This window comes from Aythya fuligula, chromosome Z (genome assembly GCF_009819795.1).
Source record: "Aythya fuligula isolate bAytFul2 chromosome Z, bAytFul2.pri, whole genome shotgun sequence".
In the NCBI taxonomy this organism is placed as follows: Eukaryota; Metazoa; Chordata; class Aves; order Anseriformes; family Anatidae; genus Aythya; species Aythya fuligula.
Window position 1 is genome coordinate 13027187 of NC_045593.1, and position 16206 is coordinate 13043392.

The window sequence follows — 16206 nt, forward strand, 5'->3', positions numbered from 1 at the left end:
CCTCCAAAAAACTCCCCAAGCTGGCTAGGCATTGATAGAAGAACTGTTGAAAATAGAAAGGAAGAGACATTTACCTTTCTTCAGTGTCAGCTGAGATTCCTGCTGCTACTCCTGCTGCTCCATTTTGTAGGATGAGTTATTGCAGCAGAAATTACCTGCTCAGTTCCTTCTAAACCTACATCTATAATGTTTCCCTGAAAGAGCTGCAGAGAAGAAGAAGAAGAAAAAAAAAAAAAAAAAAAAAAACAGGAAGTTTGGTAGATCAACCTATATAAGGACTTGAGTTCACTTACTTTCAAAATTCTAAGTAGAAACCCTTTGTTCAGGTATAGATCTCCAGATCCAGAGTCACAGGTGTCACAAGGATGTGGCCTTGCAATAAAAAACATACCAAATATCAAAATACCAAAACAATGAGTTTCCAGCTAATTCTAGTCTGGAAAGAATCTTCCATCCGTGTATTGAAACAATACCCTTCTTTCTGACTTTTGTTTTGTTTTCTTTTGTTTTTGGTAACATTCTTTTACATTACTATATCAAGATTTCTGGCAAAGAGAATGTCATCTACCTGTAAGATTTGTCTTATTATACAGTTGCTTCACAGTGTTTCCCTTGTGGAGTCTATTATTCTTAGAATTTCCCTTTGAAGTACAGACACTTATTATCAGGGTGAATAACAAGAGTTTAAATTTCCTTAGTCAGGAAGGGAATTATCACAGAAAACTCAAAGCAATTTCCAAATGAAGCATTTGATTCTTAAAAAATAAATAAAATAATAATAATAGTTAATAAATCATAAATACAACAATACCACATCCTTCTTTATTGGATAAAATTTCACTCTTTTTTTGCTAAAAACTTTAGAAAAATTATTTTCTACACTGAGTGACACCTTATTTAGCACATTATTTATAACCATTACAGCTATACTACTGTACAATTTCATAGACACTATCAAGGTATTTGTTTCACACATTACAGGTTAATTCATTGGATAAAAGTCTTATCCTTCTTAAATCAGTTTTAAGACCACTCTGTGGTGAATCCATGAGCCAAGTCTCTTATTTCCTGTATTTTGTTTGGCAAAGCCATAACCATAAGATTCCTCCAGGGTCTTACATGCTGATAATGTAATTATTTCTTCCCACTGCAAATTATCTGAATAAATATTTTTACTGTTTGTAGACATGACAATATCTCCCAGAGATGATGTTCTGGGTTTCCATTTGCATTCATGTAAGCGTGTGCAATATAACAGGTATCAGAACATATGATGTCTGAAGTATTAGAAATAGGCTTGACATTCGTTTGCAAACTCTTTGAAAGGCAAATAAATTAGAATAAAAATGAAGCAATAGTTATCGAAGGTATGGGTTGTTACATTAGAGACAGATAAATGGATTAAGTGAGGAGCCTTGTTCTTCAGGTAAACAGTTCTGACAGTCTCATTCACAGTCTCTCACAAGGTAAACATGGTGAAGTCAATGGTTAAGTCAGCTCTGACACATTTCTCTAAAGACCATTTTGGTGCTTTCACTAAAGAAAAGTTTCAGAATCCCATTTAGTTTTAATTCACATTTGACTTGTGACTTACCACTGTTGCATGTGGCTCAAGCAGGTATACAGTTTTCTCCATGAGATTCTATCTTTTGACGTTTATGTTACCAGGCATGTACTAACATCTGCTTGGGAGAAAATTGAGGTTATTTGCATACCTTTCACCATCTTTTATTGTTTATAGGAAAATGAGATTATATTAATATCTGTATTCTTCATCTTCTGTGGTTTAGGCACAAATCCTATGCGTATTCTATGCTGGTCTTTACAGTCTTACAAATGTGAGAACTCCTAAGTCAGCATTCCCAATCAGTGTTTCTTACAAAGCCTAGGGCAAAGTTAAGGCATAGTATATGGGAGTCAACAAAAATAAACAACGACATAGAGAATATTCCCATTTTGGGTTATTTTACAAATAAGTCTGGACTGAATTCTTGTACAAACACAAGGCTGACAGTTTTGTTCCACTTCTGTTTTGAATTTGCTGCATTTATAGGAGTTCAGAATATTTTATACTTTCTTATTTTATTATAACTCGAAGCATTTGACATAAACAATTTACTTGACATAATTATTTTAAAATATACATTGTTCCTAATAATTTTATAAAAGAAATGTATGTGCATATGCTAACAATTCAACTCATCATGAAAAAGGCAAAGGCTGCAAGATTTACATTACAAAGACTATATGTTAACATTTTTTTTGAGCTGTTTACAGCAAGAACATCATGCCATTAAAATTCCAGCTCTAATAAGTGGCCCACAAGTTTTGTCTGCATGCTTCATTTAGGCAGAAAGTTTATGAAAATTACTAATGACCAGTCATTAAAAAGCGTAGTTAGATCATAATGTATATAAAAAGAATAAAACTAAAGAAGATTTCTAAGACTTATTTGTAAACATTTTGCGCAATTATTATCACAGTTCAGTTTAACAGACATGCTCCATCTCTCCCCAAAATTTTGGAAGCTTGGACCACTACTTTTAATGAAAATAAACTAAGATTAAATCCAGTGCATTTCTTTCAGGTACCTTTGTTAGTCCAGCAAAGCATGAAAGCCCAGTCAATCTGCACATCAGTCAAACACAGTAAGAAAACAGCCCTGGAATATTTTCTATCTTAAATCAAGCTCAAAGAAAAGGAATGTGAAAATAATGAAACAGAGTGGTCTACTGACTGCCAAAAATGATATATCTGGTCAGCAATAGAATCAAGCAAAGATTGTGATCATGAGTACCAATGAAACACACTGTGCAGTAGGTGATAATGTTTGCCTGAAGTGTTAATGGGAGCAATGCTGATAAATGAAGTTCAATCACAGACCAGGATTTTGTGTGCACAAAAAAATAAGACTGTGAATTACCTTATACAAATGCAGGCTGTATAGTAAAACATACAATGTGTTTTACTATATATGTCAAGGATCAGTGTGGAAAAATTACCTCAAAGATTAAAACAATCTGTAGTTCATAGTATGTCTTCTTTGATATTAATTTCCCATTCTAATTCCAATTATGACATGATCCTCTTCCATGGATTCTGGAAGATACAGAAACTTCTCAGTCTTTGATGTAGCCTTTCAATGTCAGACTGCAAAACCGACAACTGCAGGAGACACAACTGACTTTCCTTTCCCAAAGCCAGAGGCATCACACTTTTTGTCCCCAGACTTTTGCAACATGTGCATAGTATTTACCCCTACACAAACTACAGAAGAAGTTTATAAAGTACAGAGAGCTGGAATTTCCATGTGTGGTTTGTTACTGTCCTGTTAACTAACCACAGATGTAAGTAGGATGCCCCTGATTTCAGCTATCAATGTTGTGCAACAAATGGTGAAAATGCTAAAAGCAAGTAGCAAGGAACATGGTCTATCACTTCAGCAAAATAAAAGCAAAGGCACGTGGAGTGCCTCAAGTAAAAAATTGAAACACAAGCAGAGACCATCATTAATGCTAAATTGTTTGAAAATACCTATAATGAAGCAAAGATAATATTCAACGAAATAACTGAATGAGAAATAGTTTCTAAGCCACTCCCTTATGTAGCTCAGGAAAAATGCAGCATCTGGATATGAACACAGATTCAACTGGTGAAAAGCCCAGTTTTGCTCAAAGCAACTTAGGGATATAAAATGTGGAAAATTAATGCTGTGACGTTGTGTAACCTTGGGCAAATCATGTTACTTTTTTGTATCTGTACTTTCTTTCTCTTTTCAGATGTAGTGCTGGCAAAGGTGTGTGTTGGTTTCTTTTATTTAGTTATTTATTTATATCTACTGCATAGCAGAGATGACTATACGCTGAAAATTTTAATTGAGACAGGTACATTAAGTTTTCGTGGCTCAGCAGACACAAAGTGTATAGCTATTGTATTTATATCACTGTGGAGATGGAAATAAACTTGAGCATATAATTACAGCAAGAATGTTATGGGGCCACCACTGAGCCAGTTGCTACAGAAAAGCTACACCTAATGTTACACCTAATGTTCAGCTAGTTATGATGATATCACCAAAAAACAGATATGCATTAATTGACTATTTGTTTTAGTAGATCCATCTGTTTAACAAGAATGTATTTGCCATGATGTTAAATATAATTTCTCCTGAAGATAGCATATGATGTGATGGACCTAAACTAAGTTGTATGACAGTGAACTGTAATACAATAGCACAGCCTTCCACATCCATATAGAAGCTGTATCCAGTATCCATAAAGACATAATTCTAGAAAAGACTATAGTCCCAACTTATTAAATTTAAGAAATGATGTTTTATATCTGCCTTTCCAATATATGAGACAGTACCCATCAAGTGTAACTGGATACAAATACCATTAAATATTATCAATACATCCTTTCTCCAGTAAATTATAAGCATTTCTCATTTTGACATTTGTAATGTCCCTTATTAACACTTTAAATCAGTAGCAGTGAACATAAAGTGCCAGAATTTTGAATTTTTTTTTTTTTTTTTTCTAACCTCCCACATCAGAGAACAAAAAATAATAGGAAGGTTTCATAAAGAGGCCTCTGCATCAACTCTTCAAGGAACAGGCTGGGAATCCAACCTGTGTCTAGTTTTGTAGAAGCAGAAGCCACACTGCATAAAGTCTCCAAGTAGTTCCAGTGTTCTCCTGTCTTCTCACTGACAAGTCTGTTGTGGGAAAAATATTATCACTTACAAGGTCCCAGGTGCTTTTTGTTTTCACCCAGAAATGTTTCAACAGATGGGAAATGTCTTCCTGATTTCCGTATGTATAAACATGTACATAATCCTTATGTCTGTTCTACTGAGTCTTAGCACAGCACTAGCAGGATTCCAGAGAGGGAACAAATACTTTGGAGTCAGCAATATTCTTTTCCCAGGAAGAAAAAGGAATTCCCTTTAATTCATACCACCAGAACAGACCTATAAACACCTTGGGCACCCACAGTAACGCTGGAAGCCTAAAATATTACAAAAATCAGTCTTACTTTTCCATGTTTCAGCTTAAGAAATATATTACTGATTCAGTTCATATAATACATACATGACAATTGAAAAACAATTAGGCCCTGTCTGTTAAATTTAGCTGGTTACCAGAGCAATAAATCCACGTCCAAATTCTAAAAATTGCAATTTTTCCAACATTTACAAAATTCACTGATTTTGTATGTCCTCACAAAATTATTTTAGAAATAAGAACAATCAAAACCTATCAAATCAATGGGAAATTTTATACTGATCTTAGTTGAGTCTAGTTGGGACAGAACAGAACTGACAGATTGTCTTTGAATGAAGCACCTTCTGGATTACCAATGTATTTGAGTTGCCTGTAGATATGCAGTAGTAAACTTGCTAAGAGAAACCAATCAATGAACATCCTAAGAACTTGTTGTTTTTTTCTTATGCCTTTCTTTTAATACAAAATATTTTATTAAACAAATAACATATTTTCAGGCAATTTTTCCATCTTCCCACTCCCCCGTATTATATAAGCATGTCATTGCCATGAAAAATGAATTGTATGGAAGATTTAATTTTATTTACTTTTAAATTTCATGCACACATCAGTTTATGCATTCATATGTATATTTACATATGCAGTTTGCATAACTGGATGACAAATACTTTTTCCACAAATAAAGGGAAACTCACACTTTGATTTGTGTGTCTCCAGAAAGAGACACACATGTTCTCCATGGATGAAAATATGGCCATGCAGGTTAATAAGTTTCTGAAAATACTTAATCTTGTAAATAGGATCAATCAATTGCAGGAATAAAAATAAATAAATAAATAAGAAGAAATATCAGTACTAGTATAGATCCAAGTTCTACAATTTCATCTTGAAGTGTATGGTAGATTAGGGCCAACAGCACCTACAAATCTACAAGCACTTTGCTAGAGAAGTAATTTTTACACTATGTTCATAAAAGTAGAAGGAAGAAGGATGACACTTTATACACATTTTACTACTCTACCACTACTGCAAACACCAGATCTTTAGTACTTGTACTACTGTTTAAACCAAATGTATATCAAGTTTGATATATAACCTCTAATAATCATTATTTAGACAAGTACTAAAAGATGAAAACATTGGAACCCTCCTATACACAGTTTTTAAAGGGATGTTGGCAGGATACATTTAATAATTATGTCATGTAATTCTAATACAATTTGGACAAACGCTTTTAGAAGTTAAAAAATGAGTCTAACAGGGCAGCTGCATTTTGAAATATCATTAAGAAAATAAAAAGGTAGACTGGAACCTATTCAGCACCTAGAAGTATCATCTTTCAAGAAGTTGGAATTCAATTTGACTATGAGTTCCTCAAGGTTTCCCCATATGTTTCCTCAAAACATATTTCCTCAACATGTTTCTACATAAAAATTGTTCCAGCAAGAAATGAACTAAACCCAGTTGTAGGTCAGAAAGCATTCTGCTAACCATTAATGGTAGAAAATAATAATGATTGACATGTTATATGTATTTGTAAATTAAAAAAAAAAAAAAAAAAAAAAAAAAAAAAAACTTTGGATAGAGCTTCTTACTCAGCAAATCCTATATACCTTAATTTACATATATGCAAACACTGAAAGCAAGGAGCTACAGAAGGAAAAAGAATCATAAAATGAACACTTAAAATGATAATCTCACTTCTAAACACTTTTGCAATAGGAAATATCCAGAATTTCTCCTCACAAGATTTTCAGAGAACAATCCCAAGTGAACTCAGATACCACTCAAAATTAGAACTCAGTGAAATGAATTTACTGCATAAAATGACAGTGTATAAAATAAAATCTGTTTATACCTAAAAAGTGGAAAGTAAGCAGTAACATAGTTTTGGAAGTCTTATTCTCTAAAAAACAGTAATACAGAAACAGCAAGGTTTATTCATGAAGAAGTCAGTTATACCTAAAGAAAGTAAAATTCAAAATACTCTCTAAAGTCATTTAAGTTTGCATACAGATCTTAATAAAAGACTGATTTAAATTTCACCACAAAATATAGCTTTTCTCAGAGAACCACTACTTTTAGTCTTTTCACAACTAAATGACCTGTTTCACAGGTCACTACACACTGTTATTCAATTTGTGTTCTCCATAGGTTTCCAATTTAGCTGTTAACTCCCACCAACAAAGGCTCTGTTTTGATTTTTTATGTAAATACATTACATCAAGACTTTCCTTGCTGACAGGAAGTCACTGGCAGGGAAAAAATAAAAATAAAATAAAATAAAATAAAATAAAATAAAATAAAATAAAATAAAATAAAATAAAATAAAATAAAATAAAATAAAATAAAATAAAATAAAATAAAATAAAATAAAATAAAATAAAATAAAAACCACTAGGAAGAGCTTGTAACAACACTTCTTGCTTGAGCACTAATGGAACATTGTAAACCCACACTGTCTCTTTACTAATAATTGCATATCTCTCCATTTATTTCCTGTTCCTATCAAATGCAAGAGGACTTAAAGTATCTTAGAGACAACTTATAACAATTTCTTAATTATTTTCAAATTATTTTAATGCAAATACATTTGAATTGATTACAAAAACAACATACATGAAAAGTAAAAACCACAAAAATATCATGAAACATAAAATTAGCTACGCTAGACTGTAAGTGGAAAAGACTTGGGTTTGCATTTTGTACAATTTTTAGTACAAAATACAAAAAACATGTCTCCTCAGCAGTTCAGGAATTAGGACACTGAGAGCAAGCATTTTATTCAGGGTATTGAAGACTGAAACTGTAAAGAATTATGTTTTCAATAGTGAATGACTGTGATAAAATGACAGATGATTTAGAATGGTGCCAAGTGCAAAGTAATACACCTGGGAAAGGCAACCATACTACAGCTATAATATGCCTAATCATTAGCTCTCAATTGGTCATTAGTACAGAGGAAAGCATTCTCAGATTTGCTATGAACAGTATAGAGAAGGTGACAAGGCTTACTAGTTGTAAGGCGTTGCAGTGACATGCAAAGAGGGATTAAACAGACTACAGCATTTCAGCTTGGAAAAGGTACAACTGGTGTGGAACATTGCCATAAAAGTCTACACAACTCGTGAATCATTTGTAGAAGCTTAGATGGAGCAGTACTATTATATCTCATAATGATTTTTCATAATAATTTTTCATAATAAAGGAAACACGGGGTGTCCAATTAAAATAATCAGGGAGCACATTTATAATAAAAGAAGTACTTTTTTTTCACACAGCACACAACTAAATTGTGCTGCATGTTGGTACAAGCCATAGGTTAATAGTTTCAAAATGAAACTGGAGCGTTCACAGATACAGCCACCATTGACTATTAAGCTTGCGGCTTTTGCTTTTCTACTGCTTTCACATCTTTACCTGTAGCTGGAATGCCATGGTCTGCATCCCTAGTTCTCATGCATGAGTGCAACTCCATCATAGTTGATTCTTTGTCAGTTTGTCTTTGATATAACACAGGCAGCACAAAGATAATTGCCATAACCACTCGTGTAGAACAGAAACATCTAAACAACCAAGAACATTCCCTCAATCAAGAATGTTCCTGAGGGTGCATTCTGGGGACACCAGGACTACTGGGAGTACTTGCTCACCAGCAGGAGTAATGCACATCATCCTTTCATCAACATTATAAAATCTGACAGACACAAATTACTTCCTGCATTAGCTGCACAGATTGCTGCAGAAGGGCCATCTGCAGACCAAACCCTATGTGTATAAGCAGAAGGTTGTCAGCTCTCGAAAACAGGAGACTCTAATGCTCTCCTTAGGTACTCTACCATTGTTTTCACCCTCAATTATTCTTTTTCCGTGTTTTGATAATGGGCAATTGTTGGCCTTTAATGTATTATTCCAGTTTAATTGGGAAATTAAATGTAATGACTGGATCTGCTATATGCTGCCCTTTAGCTATATATCTGGATTAAAGAGTTCTCTAAAACAGGTTCAACTTTGTCATCATTACTGGGGGCAGACATATTAAACACCTGTCTCTGGACAGTGCTGCTGAGTGCCCCACCTGAGCAATTGATAATGAGGAATGCCATTGCACACCACAGAAACTACAAGACTCAAGCCTGGGGTCTGAGTTCCATTGAAATATTTGATTGTCTGGAAGAGGAGGAAGACTGCTCAGCTAGCAGTTTGTCATTCATCGCCATTCACTGGTGAGGGAAGTTGAGGAGGAGAAAACAGATAGTGAGGACAGAAATTTCTAGCTGGGGAAAGATTTGTTGAGACTAGAGATATAACAATCATCAATGTCTGGGATTTGAGCTGCATGTTACAGTCACAAAGCAAATCCTGCATCCACTATAATTCTTTTTAACCAGGTGCCTCTACTAGTGCATATTTCTTCTTTATTTTTTCTTCCTAGTTATTTCTGAATATATTTTGTATCCTCTGGTTCAGACCTTGAGAAATGAATGCAACAAAAGGTAAATAGTGCCATCATATATGCAGTGAAGACTCTCTCAGAAGATATCATTGCAATTTAAGAGCTTGCCTGGTTGCTAGGAATTGCTTTCCAGTTGTGTCACAGTTACTTTTAATAGCTGATAGCTTTCTACAGATACATGACATAGGGTATGGTATCTTTTCCTTATTTGTCTGTTGCAAAGTTGTCTCTAAATTAGTGCCTGAGGCAGCCATGAACACAGTAAAATGTATGCTGAAACATGGAATCTCTTTACAGAATTGACAGCCTGTTTTAATTGTGTGGAAAATCTCTTGATGTGGACTTTTTCAGGTTCACACGAGTCTAATCTAGTTTTCTTCATGTAAGTAAGTCCAGGGTGATGTTATATTGCTGAAGATTGATGCAGAATTTACACAACAACCCACCAGCTCCAGAAATCACTACCTGGTTTGGTTTGGTCTGGTTTTGGTGATCATTTATTCTAGGAAGTTTAATTTTGTCTACGTCTGGGCATACTCTGTCACTTCTATGTACTGCCTCAGATATTTTACTTGGGCCACCCTGATGACTTTTTCCCCCATTTACACAAAGCCTTTTTCCTTTTACTCTCTTTAGAACTTGATCTCCATAGGTCTGACTGAGCACAGTTGTCACTGATACATACCACAGCAAAGTCAATTACATTGACTTTGTCAAATACACAGTCAAATACACTTAAAAGCCCCATGTGTCTGTCCCTGGAAGGTAGCAAGTACCATCAAAGTTCCAGAAATAGCGAGAAAGAAATTTCTACAGGTCAATGATTGTTCTCAAGGCTGGCTTTTCTTGTGTGGCCTCTCTCAGAACTTCTCAGGTCAACAGTGGTGGTGTGTTTAGTTTTTCTCATCTTGACACAGAGTAAATTACTGCAAAGCATGGCACTGCCATCTGAAAGAGGGACATGTGCAATCTGTGCAAACACAGATTCCTCAGACATTTGCACAGTTAGAAGAACAGGGCAGTTTAGTACATCACAAACTCAATTCCTGCTATTGTGAGCACATCTTGCAAAATGTCAAGAAAAACCGCTGGAACAGTTAGCTCTTAACTTTTGTCTCCTCAGTTCATCAGATACAATTGTCCCATGTACCTCTATAGGTTTTTTCTTGAAAGGACTTCTTTCTCTGAAGGAGTTTTACCAATGATCGTCTACAAAGAGAAGTAAATTATGATACAGAACTACTTGTGGAAAAAAAAAAAATAATCTCATTATTTATGGGGCAATACCATATAAGAAGTTAAAAGATCACATTCTTTCCAGTTTTACATAATTGAATAACAATTCAGTTCTAATACCTAATATGAAATATGGGAATAAAGAAAACATTGGAGTGATCTACTCTCCTGCCATCAGAAGTGTTCAGATCTTAATGATATTCTTAAAGACTCATCCTCTCTGAATGTCAAATATCTAAGTATATTTTTATTCTTTGGATGTGAATAAAAACTCAACAGCAGACTATACCCTGAAAACCTGTGAGTCAGACAAGAAGTACGTATTCTACAAAATGTTGATTTTTAAGTTATTCCAATATTTAGAGAGCTTGACATGTAATTCTTGAGTAGTTAGAGCTGTCAATTCTAGTATTATCCTTTAAACAGTATTCTTTATTCATGGAAGAGTTTGAAGGGCCTCATGAAGTTGCCTTAAGCATGTTTTCAGGAGCAGGTTTTTAATGGTAACGTACTTAAAGATAATTCAATTTTTTTTCAGATAATTACACCTTTCCACCTTAGGCAATTATGCCACTAGCTCTTTACTGGTGGTCGATAAGAAAAAGAAAAGTACAACATAGTAGTAGAAGTATAATATTTGCACTAGAATTAACATGCTGATACTGTTTCCTCCCTCCATAAACAGCTCAGTCTACTTGTATGCAAACCTAAATACTTACTCTATTCTAACGTTTCACCACCCACTTCTAACTTAGATTTGAATATTTGATAAAATCAGAGATTCTCCAGTGAATGTATTTCCTTTTCAGAGCTAGTGAAAAAATAAGTTTTGGTCAAGGGTTCACCTAATGAATGGCTGTTTCATTAATGAATACATTCTTGCACTGAAAATCAGCTTTGTCTAGTATTTACAATTGCAGTAACTTAACTCCCCAGACCCTGAAAACAAAGCTAGAGAACATTAGCTTACTAAGCCTGCTAATGTCTATCTCACAGCTAATGAAGCTGTGCAAAGGACCTGCAACCACAGAGAAAATAAAGCTTTCAAATTCAAGATGTTTGATGTCCAATGTTTAATAGATCATTAAAAAGTAAATAAGCTTCTTCTCTGTTCTGCTAACATCACAGTCCAAAAATAACAGTAACCTAAAAAACAAAACAAAACCTAAAAAAATCTTCTCTTTCATCTGTTCAGTTTTAAAGCATTTGCTATTTTCTTTGGTACCTCATACCTCTCACAGAAATTCACATCCTAAGTCCTACTTGTAAACAGATGATGCATAGATGGCTCTGTATATCATTTGAATCACAGAAGCCAAAAAAAATTTTTTTCAGCCACACTTAGCACCTAAATATCTCAGAAAATAATTGAATAATATTATTAAAAAGTACTGATTGCTACTGTCAGGCATTCCAAAGGAAGACTTAACTTCTTCCTACTGCCTCCTACAAGTCTGTAAGGTGGGGAAAGACAAAGCAAAAAATGTACTACTTTGATGTTGCAAGGCTGTAACTGAATCAGTGACCCAGAGTTCAAGAGGTCACAGAAACAAAGGAGAGAAGAGAAGGAAAACAAAAGCCCATTCACATGAAACTCCAGTTCCACACTTTCATAATGAGTTCTCAGAACAGCCTTAACATCATTACCCAACTATGAAAAAAAAATTATCCAAAGTGTAATGGCAATTTAAAGTGTAATGGACTAGTTGCAGTGAAAGTAATGACTCCTTAGTGGTATACATATGGCATGTTACCAGTGGACCTTGTGAGTTGGAGTTCAATGATCCTTCAGGTCCCTTCCAACATGAGCCATTCTATTCTATGATTCTATAGCATTAAAATTCCACTGCCCGACCCCCCCCCCCCCCAAAAAAAAAAAAAAAAAAGCTAAAATTCATGTTCATTGCCTTTTAAATTCTTGGCACAGAGATAGGGTGTAATTAAATCATTGTTTCCTCCTTCCTCCTATGGTCTGTAAAAATAAATAAATAAATACATAGAAATATGCTAGTGATCTCATAAATTAGGATGTTCTTATTTATTATTAAAATATTAGCAGGCAGATTATAAGTGGTGTTTTAAAAAGCTGCCAGTTCATAAAATTGAAAGTGTCTTTACAATTTTCTCTGCAATGATGTCTACATTGGATCCCATATGCTTCAAACAGGTGCTGTATAATTGATAAAGGAAGTCTCAGATTATTTCTAGATTCATTATTAAAGGAAGATTCAGGTCTTGATGGTATTAAAGAAATATGCAGAATTTTTGTTATCAAATCCAAGTTAATGTTATTCTTTGAAAAAGAAGAATCTAAATAAAATCTATATTGTCAAATAAGTTCAAATTCTAATGCAAATAGTGACATAAAAGAGGTGGTAAGGACCAATCCTGTGTATTTCCTTTTGACAGACAGAAATTACTATCTAGCAGTACATATTATTTGTAGTATCAGAGACTGAGGCCCCACTACACTAGGTGCTGCACCAAAGTCACTGTGGTATTGGTGGCAATGTCTTTCAGGACAAACTTCCCAAACTGAGAGAATGTTATGTCTAAACTGCTGACTTCACTGTCATAAATAGATAACAGATATTTTTAAATCAGTCTGGGGAACAGACCAGCAACAGCAACGTGGAGCTCCATTCAAGCTGATTTGTGGTGCTTCAAGTGAATGCAGATAGCACTACAACTTGGCAGAAATTAAAATTATACCTAAGGTGTGAGAAGAGAAAAGAAGGGAGCAAAGTAAAAATCAATCAAGAACAGCTTATAAAAGTATACGGAGTGTTGCAAAGAAGTACAAACTAAGAAAAATGCCTGACAAATGGGAAATAATACAGTAGACTAAAAGGATTACAAGAAGACGTAAACACCAGTATAGTGTCTGTATCACAGATAGTAAGCAGCAGCTCCATGAGCAGCTCAAATAAATTCTGTGCAAGATCAATAGATAAAACTGCACCAGATGATTAAACTGCTAGCTTGAAAGCAAATTGTTCAAAAAAAAAAAAATAATCACATGTTGCTAACATATCTAAAGGCAATGTCATGCAGTTCTTTCCCAAAATGCCCTAGTATTGCTGAGTTAGTAAAGAAAGATGAAGTCTCAATATTTTAAAAGTTTTGCTAGAATTAAAATATGAGCAGAAACCTGATGGACAGGTTGTCACTGTACAGACTAGGAGCACATCACTATTGGTTCAAATCTTAGTTGAGTCACATCCAAGTGAGCAAAACTTCTTTCCAAATGATTGCTGCTGCATGAACTTAATCAGTTTCAGATTCTAGTGTGCAATCATCCAAATAAGAAATACCATCACTGTATTATTAGAAGTTTTATTGAACAGCCAAAAATTGGCTGGCCATCAGTGCTGGATCACCTTTTGAGTGAGAAGGTGATGCCTCCTTCATAGAGCAGTGACAAATTACAAATTGGTACAAGTATTTGGTACAGATTTTGTACCTCAAATCCTATGTCAGTTTGCAAACAAAGATTTATCCATCTCTACCTTTATATTTCTATTTTTTTTAAGTCAGGCAACCTAAATTTTCCAGTTTTTTAAATCTTGCACTTCACTGACTAGAATTGTGTTCATTTCATTTTTATAGCAGTTCAATAGATGTGCCTCTTCAGACATCTATTACATACTAAAGATGTAAAAGCAAAATGCATTTTAGACTGCATTACTAGCTACTGTTCCTTTAGGGATACCTTTAATCTCACATCTGGATTCCAAAGTATGTCGTACTATGTTTTGCAGTAGCGGCTAAGTTAGATCAGGAGTGCGTTAGCATAGCAGATAGTTTACAGCTTCATCATGTGATATAGAGCCAGTCAGATAACAGAAGCCCAGTACATCTGTGGAATGTTGTTTAATAAGTACTGCACATACAAAAACATGTCTTTGAAGGGCTCCAGGCACAGTCTGCCAAAACGCAGACCTGCCTTTTAGCAGATTAAAAGCTTCCACGTGTATTTTAAGGTACTGTTTTATGAAGTTTACGGAGTACTATATAACATACTTAACAGCATTCAGAAGGGCAGGTTATCTTTATCAATTGTATCTTACCAGAATGTAGTATGTTTTGTCATTAAAGTAGATATTTTTGGCAATATATTCAGAATAAGTGAAAAGTGGCATTTTTATCCTTGAAGAATAAAGTAGAAGTCTGCTTTAACTACCTGCATACTTATTTCAGTCTTATAACAACATTATCTGTAGGATTCAAGCTATCTTAATATGCTTTGGCTTATCAGCTACCACAATGAACTTTTTTCTGATCAAACTGAAATAACTTACTTATTATATTATTTTATTACATTATGTTTTTCTTAGGCAAATGTTCTGAGCTCATTGTTTCACTCCTGATACAGAAAATGAGTAGCTTTATGCCCAACAAGAATCCTATTTACAGGAAAGATTAGGCCAAATGCCTGGATATAAAATGATGTCTTTTTAGAATTGCACTGTACAGGTAGCAGCAGTGTTTTGTTACCAAAATAAAATAAAATAAAATAAAAAATGTGAGCTGCTATTTTCTGGTTTCCTGGGTCTCTGATTCTTGGCTTGAAGACAGTCAGTCCTTTGTACTCTGTTATTACAATGAGGTAACCAAAGAAAGAGAGTCTTGGTTTGAGACTGTCAGCTGTTACTAATCACTGCTCCATGGCTTGCTGTGAATCCCTGCTTGCCTCTACCTCCTGCTCTGCTTAGCACACATAAAGAAGATAAATTACTCCCTAGTTTCCCTTCAAAAAGCATATTGTTTGGCACATTCCAACACTGTGAGCAAAAGATGGAATAATGCGAAGAGTTAAATGGGTATCTAAACAGACCCACAGCAGGCTTCTTCTCAGGCAGATGTGAGTTTCAGGAAATGTACTTCTCCAAACATACTCTGGTATCTTGCAGCCCCTGAGAGTAAATAAACTATGGTCTTTATAATAGTACACCATTTTCCTTCAGTAACAGAAATATCACTAACACTCAATAAATGCAGCATCTAAGTGCTGTTTACATATCTCCTTTTACTGGGGGTTGTAATACTTTGGTGTCTAAAATTATTTAGCAACAACAACCACTGTCTGGGGAAGATTACTGAATTCTTCCCTGCCTTCAGTGACTGACAGTCCTGAGACAGAAGAAATTTAAAGTAAGAAAGTGAAGCTGTTTGTGCAACTGTAAAAAGTACTGTGGAAGCAAGCTAAGTAAGAGAGCAAGGTTATGGAATAAACTACCACAAGAATAGCTAAGGTAAAATTAGCAACTGATTTGAACCTCAAGCTTGAGAAATTTATAAACAAGACTGTATAATGTATTTGCCTGTTATATCAGAGTACTATACTTGATTGACCAGGAAACACTTTCCAACATAAATTACCTTATTTTTTAAAAATAAGACATCTTTTGTTGGTGCACTGAAACCAAAAAGAGGTTCATACCATTAAAATGAATTTATTCCACTGACAAAGCAATATTGGTGATGAATGACAACAAAATAATCTTT

At 34.5% G+C, this 16206-nt stretch overlaps 1 protein-coding gene across 1 annotated transcript in view; it reads left to right on the top strand.

Moving 5' to 3' along the window:
- The window catches only part of SLC1A3 (solute carrier family 1 member 3), a 65509-nt gene that overhangs the window by 24374 nt on the left and 24929 nt on the right, over window positions 1–16206 (top strand). The gene's annotated exons all lie outside the window — the stretch shown is intronic.